Genomic DNA, 15,410 nt, shown 5'->3' on the forward strand with positions numbered 1-15,410 from the left:
GAGTAATCCAGGATCCCCTGAAGACTGAAGTCTCATACAGAATTTAAAAAAGTAATTAAAAATGTTGTTAAAGAAAAACTTGCTTTTTCTTTAAAGATGAATGGAAAGAGAGATGAGTGGCTGGAGGGGGTGTATAAGGTATAGTAGTCTGCTGTGGGAAAGAGTGGCAAAAACAGAAAGAAAGGAAGGATGAAAAGCAAGGAGAGCAAGAATAAGAGAGAAAGAAAAAGGGGTGGGAGGTGGTTGCAAAGAGGACTTTGATTATTTATAACAAAATGCCATTGCAACATCCTGCGGAGGGATCAGACAGCAAAACGTCAACTGCGATCAGCTATAGTCCAATAAGCAGCCTGAGAGCTTCTTCCTACCCAGTGTGTACAGTTGGTGCAAGGGCACTCCTCTCCCAGGTCTCCTCCACCACTACAACAGCAACACCGGCTGAAGGGCTCAGTGCCACTCCACCGGTGCAAGCGAGCAGGAGAGGGCAAGGCAGACAGGCGGACGGGCGATGCCAGGCTGGGGAGGGGCGAGAGGCAGGGTGGCGTGGGGAACGGGGGGGGGGGCGCGTGGGGCTGGTGGCAGAGGTAGCTAGCCTAGGAAAGACGTTAAGCGCTAAACGCAATCCACCGGCTTTTAGAATCAATTAACCCGCATGTTAATTAATGTCAAGCTTATAGAACAAAAAGTATGGGGGCGTGGGGGTGTGGGGAGAGCTGAAAGAGACAGAGGGGAGGGAGTAAAACAGAGAGAGAGAGAAAGAGAGAGAGAGAGGAAAGGGGGTGGGCAAGAGAGAGAAACAAGCTGCGAATGCGGATGATGGCAGGGAAAAGCTGGCACAGTGCCATCCATTCAGAGGTAGCACCAAGATGGACTGGCGTTCGTTCTCAGACGGTAGGCGGGTAGGAGTACCGAAGAAACCTTGGGACCCGCACCATTTGGCTCGAACTGGCAAGAAAGCGAGAAAGCCATTTTTTTAACTGACTGGTATTCAGCTGGTGCGGGACATGGGCAAGCTGGTGGGGGGTCCTCGAGAATGAACCCCAAACAAACCAAGTCAAAGCCAACAGATAAACGAAGAAAAACCATCTGCCACCGTAATTTCTGAAGAACCGCACGGACGCCAGGAGCGTAAGTGAGGTGCGGGCACAAGTAAGGAGCGACTACATGGAACCGCAGTGGCACCAAACTGGCAAAGACTTGGCATGGCAGTGGAAGTTCATCCAGAAGACCAGGGATAGAAAAAGATGCCAGCGTAATGGACACCAACAACCAAAACGCAAAAAGCCTCGCACTCCCCCATGGGATGAAGGACAGGTACGAAGAACACAAAGCAAACCTGCATTGGCACCATCACAGAGAACATTGCTGTGGTGGCGCTGTCCTGAGAGTGGCAAAGGGGGGTGGGACGAAAGAAAGCACCTCCCTCCCTCCTCTCTCTCCACACTCTCCTTCCCTGTGCCAGGCAGGCAGCCAGCTAGGCAGAAGACGCCATGCCAACGTCCTTGCTGGCAGATGTGGCACAAGAAGCCGCAGAAGATGTGGCGCAGGTTCGCGAGTCATGTTTCGCAGATTTTGCGGCAACGTTTTGTTTTTCGGGGGACGCCAGCCAGGGCAGAGGGCCAACGCGGTGCCAGCGTCTATCGAACAGGATGCCAGGAGGATTCGCCGTGGCATCTGTCGCAGAAAGATGGAGGAGCTATGGGGATGGTAAACGAAAGACCAAGACAAACAACAACATGCTCGTCGCGGGTCGGTTGGCAAAGATAAGGAGAATCAGAACAAACAAAGACGGCGGCGAGGCGTTGTTGACTAATTAAACATACAAAAGTTTATGCCGGTAATTAGCGCGATGGATTTAATGAAAGAAACGGGGCGGATTACAAACAAAATGCAAAAAAAAAAAAAAAAAAAAACGACGAAACAAAACAAAAGCGGCAAGCCGTTGTAAGGAAGGGGAGGGTTGCAAAAAGCGGGTTCCTCTTTTTGTGCCAACTCCCCCCGCCAACCCCCATCTCTTAAACCACATAATTTTTCTCCACACAAACCACCACCTCTTGACAAGCCGCCTGCCAGCCACAGCGGTGGGGAACGTCTACCATGGGCATTGCAGCTTCAGACACTGCCAATCTGCCAATCGCTTGCTTGCAGCTAGAGAGGAGGGACCAAGAAAGGACCTGAGGGACTGTGCCAAGGGCTCAACAGCAGCTGTTTACAAAAGCCACACGAAAAAAAAAGGAAAGAGCGAGAATCAGCAAACATGGGGATGCATACTAATGAAGCGCCATATAAAATTATAATCAGCCAGGCACACGGGAATTAATTACGCTTCCCTTTCTTAACGAAGCGTTAATTATACTCGTTTCGTTAAGGCGAAAACCGCGGCTCGTACTCAAGCTGCTCTGTGCGCTGATTTTTTGCTGGTCGAGATCAGTTATTTTGTTGTAACATTTACAACAAAATATTTTTTAAAAGCCCTGAAATCATGAAACTCTGCCACAGTATCAAGCAAAGCTTTGACAGAGAGGTAGGCAGGCAGGCAAGGCAAGCAGGCGTGTGTGTGTGTGTGTGTGTGTGTGATTTATCTACATTCACAGCAATCACTAGGGAGATGAATGGCTCAGGCTGTAGTCTCTGTACATCGTCAACCAGTATGGGAGACGGGCGAAGGGGGATGCCACTCAGACAACAGCCGTGCAAGAACTTGGTGGTGGGGGCACACAGAAGGCAGAGGGACAAGTCTGCAGCCACAATGCCAGACACTTTGGGGAGGCGGAACCCGCCCCTTCAACCCGCCTGTAACTCCACCAACTGGGGTAGGGGGGCTGTGGGAACATTTTCAGAACCCCACATTTTTTTGGGCCCCCCTTTGCCACCCCATCAAGAAGCGACCAAACTCCTCCTGTTCCTTTTGTTTTTGTGTTTTCGGGGATACACCGTCCGTCACAGATGCAACACAGGCAGTACCAACTGTTCCATGGTGCCGGTTTTGGTACGGGCACCTCTCCGGATCGAGGGAGGGAGCGGCGCCGCGGTTCCCGGGAGGTCTGCGGGCATCGGGCACAGAGCCAAGGATGGGCGCCGGTGGTACGAGAGATGGGAGAGATGGGTCGATCGCCGCTCCCTGTTGAAATTTGCTTTTCCGTTTTTCATTTGTTAAAACGCGACACCGCAATTAAGACAGCAATTAGCGTGGGGGATGGAGCCTCATCAACTCCTGATGGTAATCAAGAGTGGAAAGCTGGATAGCCCAAACTAAACTTGCTTCCTGCTAACTTCATGGTAGTTCTTTTCATGGCATCCTTTCTTGGATTTTTGTTGGACAAGGGGCACGGTTGTGGAATATGAATAATTGAAGAAGTCATCCAAAGGGAGGGATTATAAAGATCTTTGTGCTTCCTACACTGCCTTGGCATAACCTCCAAGCAAGATGACACAGCCAAAGCTGCCACCAGGATGGGCTGGGCAAATGGTGGCATCTTTTGGGGCATCACGGTTGCTTACGGAGTGCTTGTTTGCTTATTCCTCGCTATGCGCGTTCGTTAAACACTTAACAATTAACAATTTAATTCGCAAGTCTTTAATCTTTTTTTTTTTTTTTTTACCTTTTTTTTTGTCGCCGCGGAACGTATGTGGATATTATGACCGTTTGGAGTTAATGAGGTTTGGACGATCTGCCTTTATTTTAATTCCATGAGGGATGTTAATTGCGCCTCGTCTTCATTATACAAATGGATTACAAAAAAAGAAGAAAAAAAGAGAGACTGCTGCCAAAGACAAGGAGGGAGAGAGAGAGGGAGAGGGGGAGAGAGAGGGGGGAGACTGGAGGAAAAGAAAGGGAGAATATTTTCCCTTCCTTCTCTATAAGCCAGTGTTCACATAATGCCACACTACATGCAAACAAGCAGAGAAAAGCTACTGCAATGCTTGGCAATGCTAGTCTCTTCCAAGTCCTCCCCTGGAAAACCTTGCCTGTCTCTCTCCTCTCTCCCTGCTCATTGCAGCCACATCCTTCAAATGCCAAGGAGCAGAGATTTTAACTGCATGTGGATCTTACAAAACATGGTGACGAGAGAACCCTGGCTGGGATTTAATTTCTGCCGATTGGATATTACCATCGTTATTAAAGTGATTAGTCTTCTCGCGTTATTAGGGCTGAGATTTGTTACAGTGGTGTCGTTGGCGGGCACAGCGGAATGAAGAAGAGACAACAAGAGAGAGACTGTGGCGGGGCACCGGCTAATGTCCTCTGCGCTTAATCATCGTACAGCAGAATGGTTTTATGCATATTTCATTTGCATATCATTAAATCGCTAAGGCACACTGGCAACTGGCAGCGGAGAGCGGGGAGCGTCGAGAACAGAGGAGCACAAAGTGTAAAAAAAAAAAAAAAAAAAGAAGGAAAGAGCGACTCATTATGCGATGGCAATCTTCAAAGCTGTGCGCCTGCGTTCCAGCAACCTGCCAATTCGTTTTAATTCAACGTTAATTAAAAAAAAAAAAGTGGGAGCGCTCAACCTTTCAAACGCGGATTAATTGAGCGTCTTCCAATCTGAATGCGCACGGCGAATGAATGAATGTGTGTAAATTATGTGGATACATTTATTGATTGCGCATATTAATGGGATAAAATGAATTTTGGAGATTATTGCACCTCATTATTTATTTTTTTTCCACAGAATTAAACGGATTATAATTTTTTGTATGTTCTCTATTTTCCGACTTTTTCACATTTTCATATTTTTACATTTTTTCTCTGTTTGATATATTTTGACGAGTGGATGCTATTTATCCCAAAACTATGCTTCAGAGGCAGCCTGGGGGCGTTTTGTTTTTGTACCGCATTTCGGATAAAGCAGATGTTTTTTTACTAACGAAAACGAAGAAGTTGAAAGGGAGCGGACGTGAGCGGAGGCTGGCACCGGGGATGGCAGGACCGGAGCGGAGGGCAGTGAGCCGGGAGCTGGTGAAACAGGGGGCGCGGGGAGAAGCGTGGGAAATTGCCAGGGGCATTTTGTCACTGGCTCTGTCTTTTGTTTCTCCACGAGAGAAAGTGGAAACCAATCCACGCCTCACCCACGCGCAACCCAGCAGTGCCCAATCGGCTCCTCGGCCTACGAAGCAGATTGTGTGCATAATTGACGCATAAATTAGTCTGCCTGCCTGGACTCTGATTGCCTGTATTAAATCATTAGACGCGATTAATTTTTGGTTTCTGATTCAGAGTGCCTGCTGTCCACCACCCTCCCACCCCCCTTCCCTTCCCTCCTTCTTCTTCTGTCTGGCACAGTGTCCTTTTCAGAGAAACACAAGGGCAGCATTGTTGGATCTTGAGACACACTTAGAAACAGAATTAGTCCATATTATTATTATTACTATTAGTAATAGTAGTAGTAGTATTATCATGTGTACATACATGTGCTTTGTGTCCAGTCACAGCCTGTTAAACTTCTGGTATGATTATATATTGAAGTTCATATGAATGAAAGACATAAAAGAGAAAGAAAATTATTAACAACATTTCTGTTTTAGTTCATGAATTGTATTTTTATCTTTACACGCACACTTTTAAACAATCCAAGTGAAGAGCTGAATTATTTGAAATATTTGTTATTATCACAAATAAAAAAAAAATAAAAAAAGACATACCCAAATAAATAAAGATGAAAAAATAGAAAAGCAGTCCAATACTCCATTTAACTGTCCAAAATCTGAGTAGAAAACACAGTAATGCTCTTGTCTCAACTCACGCATCAATAAAACAAAAATCAAAAAGTTCCGGAAAACGCGAATAGACTCATCCACATATCCAAAAACCGCAAGATCCTACCCATCACGTGCCAAATCCTCCAGGGTGCTGATTTAGAATATGCAAATGGCGAAGCGTAGGGGGGTTGGCAGGGAGGGAGGAGGCGTGCAATTAGCCGTGTTTATGAATGCCGTAATGAGAGCTAGAGGGCGCGGGGGAGGTAGGCTCAGGCTGGCAGAGAGAGCGAAAAAAAGAGTAAGGAAAATGGAGAGAGCCCGGCTCGCAGTGGGTATCCGCCTGGCGCTTTGGAGCCACGATTCATGCAGATGTCGCTGTAGTTCTTCCAAAAACGCTCACTCGAGTGGAAGAGGGAGGGGAGGTAACGAGGACCTCGTTTGGCACCACGCGCACACCTCCGCCAGCCATATGGTCTTTAAAAGGCACGCGTGCCCGTGCATGCATGCGTGTGCGTGCAGGGGGTGGGTGAGGTTGGGCGGGGGCGGCGAATGTATGGGAAAAGTCGTGGCAGTCAATGGGAAAGGAGGGTGGATAGAGAGGGTAGTTAGCACGAGTCCTGGTTTGGGAGGGGAAGTGGGCGGGGGCGGGTTAATCGCTGATCCCTGTATGGTGGAATGTGGATGTGGATGTAAGCGGGGATACTCATGCTACTCGCCGAAGGTTAAGAAGAACTGACAGGGAGTCTGCATTCAGCTGAGCGCGCCACACCGAGCAGACATTATGCAAAGTGCCCGCATTAATATGCATACGGGACTGCTTTATTATGCAGCCCGGGCACTAAAGCAATATTGTTTTGAGCCGCGGCGGCAGCCATTGTGCTCTCGTTACAGTCGGGGAGTGTTATCTCTCCCTGAGCAAACAGGGCCCTTCGTTTTCCCACTTCTCTAACCACTTTCGGAATGGTTAATTATCACACCAGCTCCCTGGAGCTCCATTTGAAAAGAAAACAAAAAGGCAGCTTCAATGCGGTCAAGCTGGCTGCATGTTAAACCTCCATTTCCCATTATTTCAACCTAACGATTAGTGTTGCACTAATACTGATATTGGTACCAATACTGCCACTGCACACACACACACTGCACAAGTATCAGTAATAGGGTGCCCACTACAGACCACAGAATAAAGCTGTTAGATGATGCTTGACTTAAGCCAGCAGCATGTTCACAGTGTGAGTTACAGAATTGTAAAACTTTATTTCATAAGCTACTCAACCTGTAAATGTTGTTATTATATTCTATTTAAGATACAAAATACTGCTTTTATCAAAACACACTGGATCGGTATCTGTGATAGGGCGCTCGCAACACCACAGAATGATGCTGCTGTTAGATGACGTTCACAGTGTGGGTTACTACATTGTGACAATTTATATATTTTTATAAGCTACTTAACCTGTAAATGCTGTTCTTTTAAGCATATATTTTATATAAGATACAAAAAACTGCTTTTAGCAAAACAAAGCCTATAAACAAATTTAACTCTCGAAATATCAGGACTTATAGGCACTAAGTAGTCAAGTCAGAGCAATACTTTATCGATGCTGGCACTTGGTAGCAGCAGATACTGGAAAATCTGACATTACGCTCAGTATCCAAAAGGAAAAAGTGGTAAGAAAATTTACTCTCTAAATATCAGGACTTATAGGCACCAAGTAGTCAAGTCGATTTTGGTACTTGGTATCAGTAGATACAGGAAAACTTGTAATTTCTATCTGTATCGCAAGGGAAAAAGTGGTATTGGTGCACCCCTACTAACGATTTAACAATACCATATCTTTACTTCATGACACACGAGAGCTCTTAAAGTGGATTTTCCCAAAGTTGCGATTAGGCAGTTTCCCCACAAATTAAATACATAAGGCAGCAAACATTGAACCCAAACAATCCACCAAAAAGGACACTGATACCAGGCAGCTGAATGCTGATTGTGGCATCAGCATACTAGGCCTCACGTTTTTAGCCGCCATATTCACCTGCAGCCAGTTCTGTCAATCCAGTAATACACATTAGTATATTCATGCAAAATTTACAAGTTTACAAATTCAAATAAACCAATTTCAGGAAAAGGGTAAACCTTTATTTATGCAATCCGTTAAATAGAAGAATAATAGGCGTAAAAATACCTGTAGTTTAAGTATGCTGATTGTACGCATGATAACATGTCACTTGGCAAAAGAGCCTAAAGTGTACAAGGCAATAGTAATACATATTATTACTGGAAATAATGAGACTCTTTTACTGTACTTTAACAATATTTACAACAATTCTAAAGAGGTATGCCACAATGCTCAAATTTGATAGTTTTACATCAATATGAAAAGTGGATTCAGCTAACATAGCTCAAACAATCCACCAAAACATGGCACTTATACTAGGCAGTGCTAGGCCAGACTTAACATTTTTGTCAGTAGCCATGTTTAACCCATTAGCAATCAAACTAACAGCTCAATTGGAATAACTTTGAAACAGAATTCTACAATACAATTTATACCCAAATAAAGGAGGAGGTAATCTGTTAAACATTATGGACATGATAATGCAGTACTCTACTCAAATAGCCTAACTTGTACAAGGCAAGAGCAACAGACATTATTACTCTATTGAAATAGAGGCTGTTCCCATATTATGACAACATGCAAAAATACCTCTACAGTGCTATCTCACAGTGTTCAGTTTGGCAGTTTCGTGACAAATGACATCAAAAGCCACAAACTTACTATAGAAGACTCGTGGGACTCTCATATAAAATGTGGAGCAATAAACCACTGCTGACTTAAATAAAACAATCAAGAGACACAAAAAGTCTAGAAATAGTCCAAAAAAATCGAACACAATATGACACTCATACCAGGCAGCGCTAACTATGCTGCAGCTGGCTAGGCCTCATGATTAACAGTGGCCGAATGTATTTGCGACTTGTTTGGAAAATCTGTAAAAATTTCAACTAAAAGCTGATTTGGAATACAGAAATGGAAACTTGGAAAATACAGAACACAGAAAAGGAAACTTCCCACTAGCAGTGTAATATTAGTAAAGAGCATTATTAGTAATATCATGACATGTTGAATCACATCAGAGATCTGAGTAGGCCTGTCACAATAATTACACTATAAATTTATCACACAAAAATATTAACATGACCTCCATCATTTGTGTGAATCTCAATATTGCTCATTATGTTTTATTTAGCAATGAGAGGTCTTTAATGAATAAGCTTTGTTTAAAACAGTTGTATATAAAACACTATATTCATTCCAATTCCAATGTCTGAAAAACTTTAGACCAAATTATTTCTTTATTAGTGGCATATGTTGGTATTAATATGGCAACAGCATAGTTTACTGCAATTATTTACAGAACAATGTATTGTAAGAAGAAAAATAGTTATTAAGACAGGGCTACTTCTAGCGAAAATCCTGTTTTCTTTTATCACAGTATATTTTAATTGCAGAAGAACAAAATACCGCAAAGTCAGTTTTTTTTCAATATCGTGAAGCCCTGCTGTTGAGAAGTGTTTAAAGTATATTTGGAATTAATTTAATCAAATAAGAGCAAATATATGCATTCCCATGAGCGGCAATCACAGGTCATCTTAAGATACAAAATAACTATGATAATGACAATATCACAAATACCAGGAATTATTGATGTCGGTTTTACAGAATTTAACAACCGATATTCGCAACCGCAGCTTTACCCTATTCATTTGAATAGCGCCACCATGTGGAGTAATGGAGCAGTAACTATAGAAAATATTTTTGTAGGGAGGATGAGTCCTAGTGAGTTTAGATCGCCTATGTTTCAATAAGCGTATCCATATTTGACGCCACAAATCGAATATGTATTGCAAAAAATATTATACGATATATCACAATACTGATATTTTGTCCCAACTTATTGATTCAAAACTGATGCATAAAACATTAACCACATTCTCAGCCCTAAGGAGAGGGAGAAATAAAAAAAAAAATAATAAAAAAAAAACAGCCAACAGAAATAAGCATCCAGGGGGAATCCTAGTGGGCCTTTGCCAGTAGCTGGCAGGAGCTGCAGTCTCCAGCTCCGACTCACTGAGTCCTCCAGAAGCACTTGACCTTGTCAAGTTCCCAAAGGCACAGAACTGCCATGTCCTCCGATCTACTGTAGTGACAGCTCCCTCAGTCACGGCTTCCCCAGCTCCCCCTCCTCCCACCCTGGCCTACAACCGCCGCCAGGGGACCGAGCCGCCACGGCACGCCAGGGGAGTCTCCAGCCTGACACACGGCCACATCATTCAGTGATCTGATAGCAGGCAGGCTGTGATGTAACTTCCTCGAACTGCATCAAACAGAGCGCTGAGCACTTTATATCAGAATTACGGGAGCCGTGACAGCAATAATTTCTGTCCACACAAATCATCTGCAACGAGGCCTTATCTCACCAAACATGAGCTCTGCTTTTCTGCTAATTTCTTGCATCACATAGAATTTACTGCAGACTTTTGCTTTAGCAACGCAAACACAAACAATATGACATCAGTTAATCCATCAGCTTTTACATTCCAGATGCTATAAAATAGATGTCAGACAGACAGCTGGGCTCATCCCTGTAAAATCAGCAGCAGATCTGACAGTGTTGCGCTGACACTAGCAATGCTCTTCACTAAAACAGTTCTCCTTAGAAAAGCTTTGTGGTTTTTATATGAAATAATTCTGTATCTGTATATACAAAAACACTGCATGGCCAAAAAAATAAAATAAAACAATTAGTTGGACCGCCTTTAGCTTTGATTGCAGCAAGCATTCACTGTGGCATTGTTTTTTATAAGCTTCTGCAATGTCACAACATTTATTTCAATCCATTGTTGGTGGATTAATTTTTCACCAAGATCTTGCAGCAGCATTGATGATGGTAGAGTCTGACCACTGCACAAAGCAGCTCTTCTCCATCCAGCACATCCCAAAGATTCTCAATGAGGTTAAGGTCTGGACTCTGTGGTGAACCCTCTTAATCCATGTGTGAAAATGATGATCTCATGCTCCCTGAACCTGAAACTCTTTCACAATTCAAGCCTCATGAATCCTGACATTGTTCATCTTGGAATATGGCAGTGCCATCAGGGAAGAACAAATCCATTGATGGAATAACCTGGTCTATATTCAGTATATTCAGGTAGTCAGCTGACCTCATTCTTTCAGCACATACTGTCGCTGAACCTGAACCTGCAGACAAACTGCAGCATCATTACTTATATCCAGGTGACATTTTTTTGTTTTTGGCCAGGCAGTGTATATATTAGCTTTATAAACATTATATCGACAAAAAGGGGACATCAGCTCATTTTGCGTTTCTTTTGAAATCAAAAAATGCCTTTCCATTGTGGCAAACTGTACCTATTCAGCAGAATCTGACATGCACATAATGTAGGAGAATAAGTGTAACAGTTTCCCAATAGATTCCTTTTATTTCTGTTTATAAACAAGGGCTAATCTACAGTTACAGTAGATGCATTGATCACCAGTGTAATCTGCTGCACCCATACTAATATATAACTTGTGCACATAAAGAGGAGTCAGATTTTGGCACAATACCAGTTTTTTTTCTTTTTTTTATTGTTTAATGGGTGATGACCATCTGCCTCTGCTTCTGTAACTGGTTTGAAACATAGACTTAACCATGGTTTAGTTGACCTGGACATAGATCATGTTTTTTTTTTTTTTTTTTTGGACCAAATGTTGGTCTTGATTGGGGCGCCTTTTTCACCTGATACTTTTTTTTCCTGCAGGATTTTTTTTAACTTTTCATCTTAAAAAAGCAGTTTGTGAATGAAGCAGTTCCATTTCTTCACATTTTCTGATAATTTCTTTTGTTAATTTCAAAATCAAGTGTACAAAAAAAAAGTTTATCCTACTTTTGTTGGAGTATCTGCCTCCACTGGCCAGGCATAGCCTTCTACTAGATTCTGAAACATTGGTGTATGGACGTGATTGCATTAGGATTAGGATTTGCATTAGGATTGGGACTGGGCCTTTTTAGGGAAAAAATATAGTTCCTACATAATTTATGCAGAAATAGTAAGAAACAGCACCATTTAGAGCTTCTAAACATTTTTACATTAATGTTTAAAAGATTCAAAACTGTGCAGAACAAACTACATGACACCATACAAAACTGAATGACACCAAAATAAACATTTTTTTAAAGAACAGCATGTTGCTCCCTTTAACCTTGCAATCAGCTTTTATCTTGAGCATGGTGTAAATTATTAAAATCACAAAAAAAAGTGGTCTGTACAGGTTTCTGACAGACACAGATGCCGAAAATCCTGAAATATTCCTCTGGCTGCTTCTATATATAAAGTTGTACAATCTCCATTATCCCATCTACACTTTTCAAAATTAATAGTATTAATAGTTAGATTTATCTCTCAGCACTACTTGGCAATTTTTTTTATTGTTTTCTTAAATTATGCTAAAATTTCATATACCATATTTTTCGCACTATAAGGCGCACCTAAAATACTTTTATTTTCCCAAAAATCGCTAGCTGTTTGGCCATCCAGATGTGAGTATTATTATTGGACTGTAACCTGCTGCTAACCTTGATAGCACTGCTGGAGCAGCATTAGCATTAACTGCTAACCACAGCGCTAGCTCTTTTGCTGTTCAGAGGTGAATACACTACTGTGCAAAAGTTTTAGGCACCAAAGCAAATTATACTAATCCATATATCAGCAATATACGTGTTTTTACCTGAAAAAAGCACCACATATGATTTGAACATATAGTTTCTCCTGCATGCCCTCAGCCAGCATGTGTATATGTTCAGTTCCGTCAGCAGCTCACCTGATTTACCAAAATTTACCAATTTACCAAACCAGGTGTTAATACGATGAGAAATAGAAATAACTTGATTAAACTTGATGAGGAGAGATTAGGAGATGTTTTAAGGAACACAGTGCTGTAAAAGCTCTGCTTTTTGTAAAACTGATGTTTGTATTTATTGTAATGTTAGTGTTTTACTGAGCTAATAAACACTTACTTCACAGATAAGACACTTATTCTTTACTGAAATTTCCACAGCTGGCTAAAACATTTGCACAATACTGTATACTGGATTGTAGTGGCGTTTACCACGGTAAAACAAGCTACGTGGGACGAACCGCTGGGAAGCTGGGACCAATATATCGCCCTGGCCTCCTGGAACATTCAGGGTTCCTCAGTATAGTTCCTCAGTATTATATATCCATTTTCTGTACTTTCTTTCATTTTTGAGAAAGAGGGTAACATAATTTCAATTCTATGTATGTCCTGTACGTCTGCAGTATTGACAATAAAACTCGACTTGACTATAGCTGGTCAGGTGGCATTAGCCGCTAAGTGCTAGCTGCTAGCCGCTAATGCTAATACTCCAGCTTTAGTGGAAATCTTCAAATCTAGGCTTACTGAAAATAAACGGAAGTGCTTTGCTCACCCAAATAAACAGTTGTAAGAATTGCAGTTCTGTTTACTTAACATAGCTTATTTAGAATAAAAACAAAACTGTTCCTACTACTAGTTACTAGTGTCACATAAAATGCGCCTTATAATGCAATGCGCCATATGTATGAAAAGAGACCATAAAATAGACGTTTATTTATAGTGTTCCTTATATCTATATATGTATCTAGCCAGGATACTGGAAGATCACCACCCCACCTCATCCCAGCTCATCCCAAATGTATTAGATGGAGCACCCTAATTCCAGAGAACACTGTTCCACTGCTCCACAGCTCAACGCACACCCATTATTAGGCATTGTACAAAAGTTTCATGTTGGTTTATTTGCTCCAGAGGCAATACTTCTTTACAGGGAACTGGGCAAGCTGTGTATCCATTTGCACAGTCTTGTTAGCAATGGGTGCTTCTTAAAGTATGTATTTATGTAGTGAAGTAGTTATCTAAACATTGGTAATGCTCTCTGAGTATGAGGAATTATTTGAGAGAAGGTCACATTGCTCTGAGTGTGTGTTTACCTGTTTGCTGTTTCTTGGAGAGTAGAAATCCCTCACTCAGTCCTGGAGGGTCTGGAGAAGAATCATGTAATTCAGGGGTTTCAACCTGCAAAAAGAAAATAGTAATTAAAGCAGTGTGGAACAGTTTTTTTATGATAAGCTGTACTTTTAAAACTTGTTTCAGTATAGCTAGAATGCAAGAGTATTAACCAGAGTTATGAACAGTACAAGTCAAACGTTTGGACACACCATAAATTCAGTGTTTTATTTTAATTATTTTTGAATATTCTGCATCAGAGGTGGGCAATATGGCCCTAAATTAATATCATCAATTTTATTATATTTTTGCGATAACGATACTCTTGGCAATATGAAAAAACACTGAATTAAAAACAAATATTTCAAGAATGCACTACCACAACAAAATTAAAATCACATTTTATTACTGCATACGATATGATACGGCACAATAATGCACTCCAAATATCTCCACATATCCATGATTAAAGTGAAATAAATGATATTGGACAGATATATCTTCCTCTAGTAGATATATAATGAAAAATAAGAACAGTGTGAATTTTTCTTTAGCTAAAAACAGCAAAAAAGTAGTACCCTGATGCGATAATTAGGGGGTGGGCACAATGGCACAATATTTCAGGGTGTTATATTGTTAACGATACAATATAGCTCAACCCTATTCTGCATTGTATACTACTAAAGTAGTATTAAAGTCAACCCAACTTTGAAAAGAAGCCTGTGAAATTACTTGGTGAGCAAAAAAAGGGTTAAACAAACCAGAATATGTTTTATACTTTAGATTTTTCTAAGCAGCACATTTATCTTTGAGGACAGATCTGCAGACTCTTGGTGAGATTTTAATCTCAGTGTCTTCATGAGGGAGAGTCACCAGGAACAGTTTTCTCAGCATCTTGAAGGAAGGAGTTCCTGGAGGTGCTGAACAATAGTCGCTGCTTTTCCTGAATCACCTCAAATTGCCATCTCAGTTCATCAGGTTTAGATCAGGGGATTGTGGAGGACTAACACTTTTTTTTTACTGTTTACTACGTAATTCCATATGTGTCCTTTAACTGTTTTCATACCTATAATATTAGTATCTACAAAATAATAATATCTATAATATTAATCTATTCTATCTTCTAAATAAACTATCTTCTAATAAATTAAGAAATAAAAGTCACTGAATGAGAAGATGTGTCCAACTTTTGACTGGTACTGCACACAAAAGAAAGATATATTTTATTATTAACATAATTATTTGTGATTAAACCTAAATAATGCAGCAAAACAGTAAAAACAGTCACTCCAGACTTTAAAGGGTTAACTTTTACACCCTCCCCACCCCACCCACTCCATCCTGCTCAGCAATTCAAATGCAAAGGCTCAACAGAAAGGCTCGAGTCACACCAAGCAGGGGCACTGTAAGCTAACCTAAGCACTCACAGAGCTCCAGCCGTTCACCTCCTGGCCCCAGCACGAGTCTGCGGGCGGGCTGGGTACAGCCCTGTCCACCCTGGAGCGTGCAGAGCTCCCGCAGCACCGACAGCGAGCGCGCTATTGCTTTAACTGCTGCCGGAGACGTGCGTTAATTGGTTCCGGGTAATTCTATCAGATTAGTATTAATAAGCTGTCGCTGCAGCGATCGAGATGACCT

General features: G+C 41.8%; 1 protein-coding gene across 8 annotated transcripts in view; it reads right to left on the bottom strand.

Annotated features, from left to right (window-relative positions):
- Window positions 1–15,410, bottom strand: part of LOC103032915 (plectin) — a 283,581-nt gene that overhangs the window by 223,846 nt on the left and 44,325 nt on the right. For all 8 annotated transcript variants that reach the window (XM_049465597.1, XM_049465593.1, XM_049465595.1 and 5 more), the window contains one exon: window positions 13,757–13,841. The gene's annotated coding sequence lies outside the window, so the exon portion shown is untranslated. The remainder of the gene's footprint in view (window positions 1–13,756; window positions 13,842–15,410) is intronic.

This window comes from Astyanax mexicanus, chromosome 16, assembly GCF_023375975.1.
Source record: "Astyanax mexicanus isolate ESR-SI-001 chromosome 16, AstMex3_surface, whole genome shotgun sequence".
Classification (NCBI taxonomy): Eukaryota; Metazoa; Chordata; class Actinopteri; order Characiformes; family Acestrorhamphidae; genus Astyanax; species Astyanax mexicanus.